The following is a 13,893-nucleotide window of genomic DNA, read 5'->3' on the forward strand; positions in this document are numbered from 1 at the left end:
TACAGTTCTAAATTCTGATTTTAAGGCTCAATTTATATCTTTATAAAACTCAAAACTCACATCCAACTGCTCATTCACTCTGCTCCTTGAACAGTAAAACAAAACTAAACTGTAAAACACAATTTTAAATTTGTCTTGCCAAAATTGTCTCTTTATGAGTTTTTCTCACTCATTCAAGAAGACCACCATCCACCCAGCTTTTCAAACCAAAAATGTAGGGTCACGTCCCTCTCTTGTTGAAGAGCTTCCAATAAATTCCTATCATGCTAAGAATGGAACCTTTATTTGTTTCCAGTGTTCCACACAATCTGGCCCTATCACTTACTTCTCTGACATCTTCTGTGCTCTCCTCCTTCTTCACCATGCTCCAGCCACATCAACCATTTTCATTTTTCTGAACATTATATTTTAAATTAAATGCTGGACTAGCTGATCTAATGTAGCTAGTAACACCAATGTTCTCTATCCCGTCATTCTTTTATAATTCTCTGTATTGAAATTATCACCATCTGATATTTATCTTATTGGTTTGTTTCTTTTATATCACACTAGAATGTTAACTCGAAGAGAGTAGAAACCTCACCTATCTATTCTCTGCTATTTTCTCAGAGTCTAGAACATAGTAGGTAGTAGATATGCCCTCCCTTCTTGATACATATAGATATTCCAACAACTTTCATAGGATTGTGGTGAAAATTCAAGGATAACACATTTGAATAATGTGTTACCCCATATATGTTAACTATTGTTGTTTTAAATTATTTTTTCACTGGTATCATCATTTGTATTAATAGTCATACAAGTAGTTATAGGTAAAAATGGTATATACAATGTGTATGTCTCTTAGGAAAATTGTAGCTTCCTACTAAAGTGTTCATGTAACAAGGGCATATGTTTAGCCTTATTCCTCATGTGTGATACTGGCCTTCACCAACTACCAGCAAAGATTTGGATGCTGGAAAGAAGGGCATTTGTTTACTTTACACAGAAATAAGCAAAGTAGCACTAACAGCCACCAGGGATTTGTTCCTAAATGAAATGAAGGCCGGCCATGCGAAGCTGAGGTCCCACCTAGTTCTTCTGTGAACCTGAACTATAATCAAATGTCCCTCTCTATCCCTGTTTTCATCTGAGGCTTGCTGATGCTTCCAAGTTGGGTATCTCCTCAACCTTTCCCTGAGAAAACATCCTCAATAGTTCGCAGGAGGGCTTTTACCATAATTGATGAAAAAGACTTTAGAAAATGAAAGAAGTTCTCTCCACAAAACACATAATAAAGATAGTTGAGGAAAGAGGGTAATTATCTTTAGAGATTTTTTAACTCCCAAAGAAAATATGTTACCTTGTTCCAGATACACAAATTAAAATGAAATCTTAGGTAAGACTAAAACAATAAAAGTATTCTAACACTATACTGAAGGGTTTTTAAAGAGTATTTTTTCAGTTTCCTTGGACTCCATGACTTTTGTAGGCCTCATTCACTTTTGCTTTTGTGAGACTCCTTCCTCCATAAGAATTATCAAAAATTGTATTTACTAACTATATTCATTGACATAAGAATATATGATTATTATATATTAAAAAACATTTTTCATGATCTGAAAGTTTAGCATTTGAATTCAGATTTTTAAAGAAATTAAAATGTTTTCATGGGCCTCGAAAATTATGGTAGGCCTAGGCTGCTATGCCCACTGGGCTTAATGGATAAGTTGGCCCTGCTCAAATGAAAGAGAAATAATTTGAACATAAATTGTCTATCAAAGGACTAAATAATTCTTCAAAGAAAACACTGCATTCACATATCACAGTTTTTGTTATCCCACATTACTAAATGATTATTCAACATACATTTCGAGCACTTAGACACATATGACAATAAACTCAAGCCCTATTTTTTGCTCTGGTTATAAAAGGAATTAAATTAAATATATTTCTGTAACCAAATGAAAGTAAATTTTTTAAATCATCAAAAATATTGCTATTTAATATCCTTGAATATATGGATTCATAAGAGCACACTCTCACTTTTTTTGAATAAGAGATTTGAAGACTAAAATGATGTATATCAGAAAAAAAGTTATACTTGAGCCCATTGAAGACTCTGAATATGAAATTAAAAACCAAAGATTTTATTATAATGACTCACTATTTTTCCCTTTTCCCTTCTCTTCCTGATAATATTCAGACAAGTTTTTATGTGCTCTATCTCACCCCCTTTCTCCATCTTCATCCTAGGTAGGATGACTATACATCGCAATGTGCTTGGGAGATTTCCTGTTCATGCCTTTTGCCCTAACGCCTTCCTTCCACTCATAAGTGATCTAGGTTGGACAATAAATTATAGCCATCTTATCTACAGTGACTCTGCAGTTTATTGTACATTCAATTCCATTTATATTCTAGCCAACAAATTAAACTATTTAAATAAAGATAAGGAAGATATATTTCTATCACATTCAATCTCTCCAAGTATAGGTCTAGCTCTGTAAATTTCAAGTGCAAAAATGATCATTAGCATTCCATTGCCATATAATAGAGTTCAATGTAAGATTCCCCATAATCTTATCTCAACCTAGAAATATGATATTGTCTCTCTTATCTAATCTATTCACTGTTCTCCACTTGGCTTTTCATCATACTCTCATTCTTCCCATTCCTAGCTGCTTTAGATAAAATATTGTACACATCCCAGACACACCCCTGAGAGCCAAATCTCAAGAGCTGGCCTATCATGTCAGCATCCTAAGTAGATCTACTTCTCTGCCTCCCTCTCTCCCTGCTATGAAGAGGTGCCACTGGTTAATGCCATATGACTTCATTTTGTTCTCAACATTAATAACTTGCCTCGTAGGTAGACAGCACAGATGTCCATCTACATAGTTATTTCAGAAATTTACTTGAGTATAAAATGTGTCTTCTTCTACCCCTTGAAATATTATTAGAGCTTCATTGAAAATCTTCCTTTATTATCATTCAAATGTCCCTGGGAAAGGCAATTTCTAAAGTTTTTGTCAATATTCCATACTGTAATATAAGTTAAAATTTCCAAAACAGAGTTTAATAGGGAGAATGGGGAGAAAATGGAGGCTCTGGGGTAAAATGGAGACAAAATGGTGCCTTGCCAAAAGGAAATCATTATGGCTCCTAGTCCAGCTAACTCTGCAGTCCATCAAATTCTCTTCCTGCTAGAATCAGCTTTGAAACCAATTTTAAAATATCCATTTTTATGGAGGCTTCATAGTGTTAAAAATAAAATATGCTTTAGAATCTGTGAGACTTGGGTACAAATACTGATTCTGCCATTTACTTACCCTGAAATTTCATTCAACTTAAGAAATTTCTCTAAGCCTTAATTATTTAATCTATAAAAGAGGTGATGATTCTTAACTAAAAATGCTGTAAAGATTTGGGGAAAATTACATCACTAACTGCTTAGGCTACCCTGCATTTTCATTAAAAAAATAAAAGGGCCCTTCTCTTTTCCACTTTTCAAATAAAATGAGATGTCACAAATGTATCAATATTGCAAGAAAAGAAGGACATTCTAAATAAGAACACTTGCACAGGGACAAATATCTAACTGGAAACAGGCAGTTTGTATGAAAGCTAGCCCAGATCCTACCTGTACTGCCAAGCACTGCATTTCTTCCATCCCTACAATTCTGAAAATTTTAATCTCTGGAAGAAAAGCAAAACAAAACAAAACAAAGAAATACTGTATTCAGGGACACCAAGCTCAGAAGATGGGGGAAAGGCACCACATTGCAAACAGGGAAGAAGTCTACAATGTTCCTCTTACCCCACTCTCAGTAACTATGGCTAGGCTTGTATCACCCCACATGCCTGCAAACTACCAAGCCAGCTAACAGGCTGGGTACCCTAGAGCAAAGTCAGCCAACTGACATTCTTCCTGGGCACAGTAAGCTTCTAATCAGTACAGCCAAAAATCACCAGATATTTGCAACAAGATGTGAATGAACACTCTTGAAATAAAGGGGACATAGAAAATAAATAGGGACTAAAAGTAGAAATAGAGATAGTGTTCATGCGAAAGAAAATTATGGGAAAAATGTAATTAATACACTTAGAAAATAATAAATGACACTACATTCATAAAACACAGAAAATAATATTTTTTAAATCAAAGAATAAGAAATAATCCATAGAAATTATAAAATCTAAAAACAAAATTTAAAAAGTCAATAGAAGAGTTGAAAGATAAGCTTAAGGAGCTAACATGTAAAACAAAAACAGAGTAAATTAGATAAGAAAAAATAAGACAATTAGGGGACCAACTCAGGAGTTTTAACATCTGGCTAGTAGAAAACATAGACAATGAAATGGAAAAAAATTGTTAAGGAAAAAAAAAGGAAATCTTCCAGAACTAAAAGATATATATATATTTCCAGGCATGTGCCCAGTAGGAAGAATGAAAAAGACTCATACCAAAGCACAAAATCATGAAATTTTAATATTTCAAGTATTACTATTAGATTAGAATTGCTTCCAGAGAGAAAAACAAAACTCACCCCTTTAAAAAAGTTAATATACAAGGGATCAAGAATCAGAGGTATTTCAGACTTTTCAGAGAAACACTTGGAGCTACCAAACAATGGAACGAAGAAGGGTAGTGTACAAACATTTCAGTCAAAGGCTCTAACAACTTACCTTCCAAGTACCCTTTCACATAAAGTTCATTAGAGGATTTATTCCACCAAATTCAGGAAGTAAAGCAAGAAAAACAAAAAAGGAATTCTGGAAGACAAGAATGAGACAAAACCTAGTAGCAGGCCTAGCTTGAAAACAATCAAACAAGAGCTGAGACATGGATGGAGACTTCTAGGAGGGTGGTCACAGGAAATAAAATCAACACAGTCAAAAATCTGAATGCACAGAAAAGTACACTAAGAATTTGAAGGTCATGGGGAGATTTAGCTACAGGTACAAAGATAAGTAAATCAAGCATAACAATTTATTTTCCCAAGGAAAACCATAAAAAGCTATGCAAGAAACGGACTGCCTCTGCTGTGCTGGTCTGTCTCTAACACATCATGGAAGCAGAGCTCTCCACTCCAAGCTGGGGGATAATGAAAACTTCAGGCTATCTGCCCAGCAGGAAGTCCTAAGGTACAGGTCAGCCCTCTTGCAGTTGAACCACTTTCTGTTCATTCAGCCTTCTCTAGACTTTGACATGTGGGGATGAGTAGGGTCCTGCTTAAGAGCATATATCAATCTAATAAAGCCATTCTTGTCTTTGTTTTTAGCCAACTGGCTTTTCCCATCACTGGCATGCTGTTCCATCTTTATTACAGCTGATTAAATTGGGGTGACTGTGTATCTTTTAGTGGTGGCAGAGCAAGCCATTATCTTTCTTTTTAAAATTTTTTTCTATATCTCTGTATATTCCCCAATATGTGTGGAAAGTAAAGAGTTAAAAAAAAAAAATTCTGGGACCAGTCGGGTCCTTAACCTTGGAAGAATAAATCAGCCTTCCAGATGGATGTTTGGGTTTGTGAGAGCTGGGGAAGTGGAGCTCATTTCCGGGTTGTTTTCTTTATTTAACTGTCCTTCCTTTCTCATTTTATGTTTGGTCCTATGGAAAGAGTGTCAGATAGTTAGTGAAGTACTGATTTCCTCTAGCATTAAGTCATCATGTAAATACAGCAGGAGATAAACAGCCCAGTATTTCTAGAATCAACGGGGATAAGATGAGACTAAAATGGGAGGCAGACATGTCCAACATGAAGAAAATTAGTGGAAATTGAGAGCCTCATTCTTTACTTTCTTCTGGTAACATGAGGAAGAAATCCAAGAGCATCTATAGCAATTGTGGTAGATCATGGAAAAAATATCAGTGAGTTCCATATCCAAGAAGACATCTGCCATGGATCAACCTGATTGTGTCATGAGCTGGAGAAATGACTCCTGGTTCTTTTCAGTTTGCTAGTCCCATCCTTTGCCTTTATCTAGAGACCTTCCCCCTCATTGAACTCCTCTCCATCTGACTAGCCAACTTGCCATTTCCTTGAGACTAGTCTCAAAACACAGAGTGTTTAGCTTAGGGAACTCACTAAGTTGCACTATTTCATTGGATGTTTCTGGAAGGATATTTTGATAGATTGCAGCTAGAATTTACAGCCACTGAATCTGAGGTGTATATAACAGGAATGCATAATAGAAGTGGACATAGGCTCCCAGGCATCACAGTCGCAAGGCTCTGCTGTAGGTGAGTGTGCCCCACAAATCCACTGATAGCCTGACAGTGTGTGACTTGCTAAATGGACACCACCATCTGCACATCCAGGTAGATACTTGACATGTATTGGCCTCAAATTCCTGTGAAGTTTACTGTGGCACAGCAGGTGCCATGGAATAGCTTGTGCTCCTTAAATTCATAGCGTGTTCAATGTTCAAGGAGTTAATTAAAAAATACTCTCCAGATTTACACATTTTCTCAGAGTAGATCAAAAGAGGGTTTGGAAATACAAGCCTAAAGTAAATAAGACCAACTGCTGATTTTTCAATTAGGTTATGTTTCAGGGATACAAAATTACATATTCCTTTCCTATGCACATCCCCTGCACTTTTTTAAACACAGAGCAACCCATTATTAAGCTATTAATCACCTCTTCCAATTAATTGCTAGAAAATGACCCAGGTTTTAGTAGTAGAGTTGCAATTGAAAAGCTCTTTGATGTTTGGCAAAGTAAAGTTACAGGCAGTAGTAATTTGAGACAGTGAGGCTATTAGCTGCTGTTTAGAATCTCAATTACTCTAAAGATAGATAATTACAAATAAAACAAACTTGCTCTCCTATGTTAATAAGTGCTTCTTTTTGCTTTACAAAATTTATGAGTGATTTTTTTCAGCCACTAAATATAATCTCCATGTGAAAAATTGACCTTAACAGTATGAAGTGTGGCTACAAGTAAAAGCTGTGTTTTCATCGAAAAGAATTAATGCATTTCCTGAACTCTGGCTGCTAAAGCTAATTGATTTATTGGCTATCTATATAGTGTGCTATTGTCTTCATGCTCTGGGGACATGGAAGCTCTTCACAAAAGAGCTAAATTCTGCCACATCAATATCACAGTTGAAGCACATATTCCCTTTCTTCAAGTGTAGGGTTTCTTGAAGCATGAAAATAAGAAAGAAAAAGAAGGGCTTCCCTGGTGGCGCAGTGGTTGAGAGTCCGCCTGCCGATGCAAGGGACACAGGTTCGTGTCCCGCATGCCGCGGAGCGGCTTGGGTCCATGATCCGTGGCCGCTGAGCCTGCGCGTCCGGAGCCTGTGCTCCGCAACGGGAGAGGCCACAACAGTGAGAGGCCCCCGTACCGCAAAAAAGAAAAAGAAAATCCTTTTCCAGGATTGGTTGGAGTTAACTGAACGCTACTGCATCCCTTGGCTTACGGAGTGTGTACTTTTACTGCTTTAATGTTTCTGAGAAGTTAATAGTGTGGGGTTCCTTGTCTTTTTAATCATATTCCTTTCACAGTAAAATATTTATTCAAGCAAATGTAAAGTACTTGTCAAAATATGAGAATATGAAATTGCCTTTTTTAGGTTTCTTAAACACAGCAGTGATACAAAATAAAAAGTGATGCATTTTCCCTGAGGGCTAGTTTTTAAATTCATGAAATTACCAAATATGTTTTTAGTTTTTTTTCCCTTTTACCATTTGGTTGGTATACAAATTAGTAAATATAATGAGAGAAGTTTCTCAGCTGCAATTAATCTTAACATTGTACAATCATCTCCATAAAAACACATTTAAAAAGGTGAAAAACCCAAATACTGAAATGACTCTGTCTAGATTTTTCTTATAACATGAAGTATAGTCACCAGATTTGGAGATGCCTTTAAGATGAATTTCAGTTCAGAAACCAAAAGAAGACAACATTTTATAGCTGGTGTGAACATATCAGACTGACACCAAAGGGAAGAGAATATGGATGAAGTGATTCCAAGTTCAAGGTATCCTATGCAACCTACAGGCCTCTGGGCCTTTGATGAGAAGTTCTCATCTTTCCTTGCTCCAACCTTACTCTTTATATAGGTGTTGATTTAGGTTAGTTAGAAAAATAGTATGGTGAATTTTAATATTTTCTTGAAAGTTTCTTTACCTCCAACGATATATACACAGTAGTATTCTGTATAGAGATATAATGCATAAGGAACATTTTTTCCCTCAAGGTAAGAGGATTAGTCTGATTTGCCAATGTCATTTCCTTGTTTGGTCCAAGTATGTGGACCGAACTCCATGTGCAGCACACTCCATGTGCTGACTGCAGTCAAAAACAGAAAAAGAAAGAGGAGCTCAGATATTTTCAAAGGGAATTAGTAAAACAAATTTATCTTACATGTCCAAAAGATCTAGATAATATCTGGAAAAGAAGTTAATTGGTGTAAGAAAATAGGATTTTTCCTTTTTCAGACATTTGTGTCATTCAAGTTATCTTGCTATTCTCCACCAGTTTTCCCAGATAACTCTTTTGTGTATGTAATTGTTCCCTCTTTCATAGCAGCACACCTTTAAAGCAAATCAGCAGAATGCTGCTTCCAAGTTTTAAAAAGAAAAATATTACTATGTGATTCACAAATTAAAATTGTCTTTCCCAATACAGAAAACCATGCAGTCTGCATCTGAAACCAACAGTTTTAAAACAGAGGAAGTTTGAAATTCCAAGTAAATTTAACTTTGTGAATTGAAACAAGGACAAGACAAAGGTTCATTCTGAAATAGTTTTCGTTAACAGGCTCAGAAGGTTTTCTGAATGATCACTGGGAAGAGTGAGTACCATGGGTATATGGGGTACCATTTAGGAATGAGTATGCTCCCTATATTCAAAGTTTTTAGAATTTCATAGGGAATAATAGAGCAATAGGCAATCTGTACCAGCATATATCCATACAACCATTTCCAAGGAGCATGGTATGGTGAGTGGTCAGAATTTTACAGAGTGGCTGAAAAGGGAAAGTTTACAGTAGATATTTTATATTCACAGATATTCTGTATTCTCTATATATGTTGGCTCACATTACAGGTAATCCCATCTCTTAATAGCTGTCATAATGCTGGCTTAAAAAGTCAGAGATCAAGTGAGAGACCTGTCAGCAATAAGTAATATTCAACTCTGACTTTCCAGTATTTCCACATTTATTGACCCTACTATTCTACTGTACCCTATATATCTTTGCATTTGTAGTAAGGAAGAAAACATTGTAGTAAGGAAGAAAACAGTCAGTGGCTGAGTGAATGGAAGAATGAATAAGTAAATCTGCACTTCCTTCTGATGAAATGAAGCACTGAGCACAAAGGATTACAAATATTTCTGAGAATATGCCTTATTATCCTTAAGGGAATTTTCTGCTTTGCCCACCTTTACAGAAGATATATCTGCAGAGACTGCAGAGTCTCTGCAACCCTCTGACTCTGCATATGTGTGTATGGGTTTGTATATAAGTACACTACAGAAAGTATCAAAGTTTGTAGAAGATAAGCAGTCTCTATCCTGGGATTAGAATTCTCTGGATTTTCCTGGTCCCGTAATCTTCTTGCTAGCTGTCTGATATTGGGTATCTATATACATTGTATCTATCACTTTCTGCCTTCTTAGCACTGGACTTGGCTCTGGAATAAAACTCCAGGTTTCAGTGTCCGTTAGATCAGCTTTCCAATTTGGACCTTTGTTTCTGAACTCTCCTAGTCATCTATACACTGTTCCTTCATATCTTGCAGGTTAATATTAACTTTGCCAGTGGAACAAAGTAAGTTGATCATAGTTCATTACTATGTTGAGGTCTGTATCAATTAGACTGATTATTCTGAACAAAATTATACTACTGACGTTTTAAATATGCATTAAACTAATCTGATCACCGGAAGTCTAAGCTTGGCTGCATTCATACCTCCACAGATAATATGAGAAATAAAAGCAACATTTTTACCTATGAATTACAGTAAAGTATAGAAACTGTTATCCTCCACTGACAAATGCATGAGGAGGTACAGAACAAAGGTACCATGGTATGTCTATGGCAACCCAGACTTAATTCCACTTCGTGTTACTTTGCTTTTTCAGTAACTGTCTATTTTTGGTGGGACAAACACCTCAGAGCATATGCAAGTCCAAAATAATAATAGATACTAAGCAGCACACAGAAGGCTGAAGATCGAGAGGAAGAAAAATGAATGGCCAAGCAGAACACTTCAAATTTCCTAAAACAATATTTAAAGTTCATACCTAATCATAATGGCCAAGACTTATGCTAACCTAACAGCATATAAAAATATGCAAGTTTTTACCTAAACATATGTAGTCAAGGCCTCCTCTGATTTAAAAAAACAATTATTACTCAGGATATGCATAGACAACAAGTACAATTTTCAGGAAAATATTGACTAAGGAAAAAGGACACTAATTATACTAGTTTGAGTAGTGGTGACTATTTACTATCCATTTTTGTCAGAATTTTAAAACAAATCTTAAAATTGTCATGTAGATATAGGGAACCTGTTACTTGCTTTCTTCTCCCATCCATCCTCCATTAGCTAGATAATGGGAGCTCTGTCCATTGGTTCATAGAGAATGAAAGTGAATCTGAGTAAGATGTTCAGTGAGCCTGAGAAGCTTTAGAATGGTGTCCCAAAGAAATGCTTATTTTCTAGTCATTTAACTGAATTTCATCTTTTTACTTTGTTAGGGAGACTTCCACATCTTGTAGAAGAGAAAGGGGAAGAACCAGGTACAAGGTAACATCTTTCCTAGGACAGCTCACCTGGACTGAATATCAAGTCTGTACATATCACCTATTGTCCCATCCGTTCTTCTGTTCAGGCCATGTGGTTTTAAAACCCAACCTCATAATAGGTTAAAAAATGCAAAATTGGAAAACATAGAAATGTCATAAAAAACCAATTGTCTTATTTCACCAAATTTTACATATTTTTTTAGAATGTAGAGGATGGATAAAAGGGGGTTTTGAAAATTCTATTTCGTTTACCTGCTCCTTCAGTGCAAAGGGGAATAACAATCTTGTGCATAAATGGCTACTCCTGCCTTCCTAGCATTCTTATGTGTTATAAAGCCCTTTATAATATCTGATACCCAACTGAGTACTTCCTTTAACCATTAACTCCTTAAGCCATGAATATTTAACGAAAACAAAGTTTAAACCCCTGACTCTTTTCACAGTTAGTATCTATAATCCTTTCTTTCCAGACTAGGTATTTCTAAATCATGTTAAATCTTTCATCTTCCTTCTGGTCAATTTCAAGGTTTTTATTGAATCAAATGCAGTTTTTTTATACCAGTTTTCCTTTTGCTTTTAGACATTTCTAGTGGCTTAGCAAGAGCTGTTAAAATTAGGTGATTATCCCATATGTGGTACAGTGAATTAAGCATTCCTCATTTTTAGGCAATGACCTCTGAGTGAATCACTTACCTATTTATTTTTAATGTATGGGATAATAAAAATTGGTCCTGAAAAATTGAGGCATTTTCCTTTCTTTTAGATTTGTTAAAAGTTTAATTTTTTTAACAAACATCACAATAATTCACTTTCAATAATACTAAAATAAATGTTAATAAGCAAATCTTTGATTAGATATTACATTTTCTTCCAATAAATCACTAGAGGAATAGGCTAAAAACAATATAGTTGAACTATAAGAACAGTGATTCTGTAATAGGGTTTTTTCCCACCTTAAATGATTTTATTTCCTATGAAGTTATAAAAGATTGACTCTGTTATTTATTCCCCTTAAATCATAAAACCAAAGAAAAGGTAAGGAGGAAGAACAGTTAACCTCTGGTGACCAAAGGTGCACTTGATCTGTTATTTTGTATTCTATACTCTTCAAAAGAGCAATATAAACAGAATTATTTATGCCCAGCAAAATGTTGCTTAATTACTTATGCACCACTGTTTGCTTGTATTTTAAGCTCTCTCTACCACCCACAGGCAGACGTTAAACAGCTGCTAAAAGCTAGCTTTAGTCTTGCCTGTTTGAAATTAGCATACTTGAGCTTTGAAAAAACTTTGTTACCAATTTACATATGCATAGAGACTGATATTTAGACTCACCATATGATATGTCCCTCAAGAGCTTTTCTTATTGCCTCCATCCTCAGGTCTCAACCTAGAGACTGTAAATCTAGCAGGTGATTAATTCTATACCCTTGAGAAACTAGCAATTAGCACTTTCAACCAGTAAAAAATTGTCATTTCAAAACCCTGTTTACTATGCCCATGTATTTTCTATGAACTCACAGTTAACTCTAAATAGATGTGTATGGCAATAGATCTGCAGACATTTCTGTCTCTTTATGTAAAATATAATATTGCTACCAGCTAATCAACCTATTAAATATATATAATTGACATTCCTTTTTTAATATAAAATAGCAAGATGTAGCAAGCATGGAAACACTATACATGATATTTTATGTTACTAAACCTTAATCAGTTCATTTCAACATGATGACTTTGTAGGGTTTACCTGTTCTGTGTCAATTCTTATCTCTGATAGCTGAAATTACCGTACTTCCAGATGTTCTTATGCATTATTGAGGTCTTCTGCAGTAGATGCTGGAAAAGGTAAGATAAGGTTTTATTTCTTTGTAGTAGTCACAACACTGAGATCAAAGACGGTAAAGTGCAGTGCTTAATATTGAAAACTATGATGAACCTAACATTTATTTTCAAGTCGCAAACCTATCATAAAAACCACTCATCAATCTTTAGTTAACCATTTTATGTGTAATCTGTGAGTCAAGCAAGGAAATGTTTTGAAAGGTTTAAAAACACATATTTGACCACACAATAAACTAGTGCTAATTATGTATGTGCATAGCACAAGTTTTAAATTGAAAATATATGTTTGGAAGCTCTGTCCTGTGAGACAAGTGAAAATAAAAAGACCTATTAAAATTGTTTTACAGAATAACTTATATGGAACAATGTACTTTGGTCAGATTTTAAAATCTGTTAAAGAAGAATTTATACATACACACACACACACACACACACACACATCTTTAAAAAATGGTTTCTGATAAAATCTGCCAGTGCTCTGGAGAGTGCTAACTGAAGTAAAAACAGAGTAATTCCATTTACTGAAATGTTTTCAGTTCAGTTCAAGGGAAAGAAGATAGGTGAACATAGCTATCATGTACGCCACCCACAGTGTTAACTTACTATAACCAAAACATTGTATTTTGAATTATGTTACGCATTTTTATGATTACAAGAGTTAAAAAAAATGCTATTAGAGTATCTTAATTCTTAACTTCAGTGATCTTCAGTTAACAAACAGCCTTACTTTACAAACATACGTTGAAAATCTAGAAAACATATGCAGGAACAATTTAGTCCCCAGTATTAGAAAGCCAAGGGCAGCAGATCTCCTTTATTCAGAAGCGCAAAGTAAGGAGCAAATGCAGAAGGATCTTATAGAAAAGTGGACTTTATTTTCTCCAGATGCACAGTCATTAGATGGTCTGCTATAAAAAAGCCTGCTAGACTTTTGACTAATTACATCATCGAATCATCATACTGTTAAAATCAGTTGCAGGGCACTTGTATACAACTAAATCCCTGCTTCTAATTACTATTTTAGTCTCTTTCTCCTTGTGACATGTTGGTGATAGATCATTATTTTTTCAGCAATTTGTTCACATTTATATGCAATATAATTGGATCTGATTAATTATTATGATTAATGACTGCAGAATTTCCTTGCAAAGCTATTAATACTGGTAGTATCAAATGAAAGACATGGACAAATGAAAGCCAATGGATTCCTGTTGCTGGTACTTGCAGCGTCTGGGCTGAAGTAACCCTTTGCTGTTCCCCAGCAAACTGAAAGTGACTGCAAAGGACAGCTCTTGG

General features: G+C 35.2%; 1 long non-coding RNA gene across 3 annotated transcripts in view; it reads right to left on the minus strand.

The window, feature by feature from the left end:
• LOC307187986 overlaps positions 1 to 13,893 on the minus strand; it is a 325,306-nt gene that overhangs the window by 80,774 nt on the left and 230,639 nt on the right. For all 3 annotated transcript variants that reach the window (XR_013828776.1, XR_013828777.1, XR_013828778.1), the window contains one exon: positions 12,503 to 12,591. This is a non-coding gene — a long non-coding RNA (uncharacterized lncRNA). The remainder of the gene's footprint in view (positions 1 to 12,502; positions 12,592 to 13,893) is intronic.

This window comes from Stenella coeruleoalba, assembly GCF_951394435.1.
Source record: "Stenella coeruleoalba genome assembly, chromosome: 6".
Taxonomy (NCBI): Eukaryota; Metazoa; Chordata; class Mammalia; order Artiodactyla; family Delphinidae; genus Stenella; species Stenella coeruleoalba.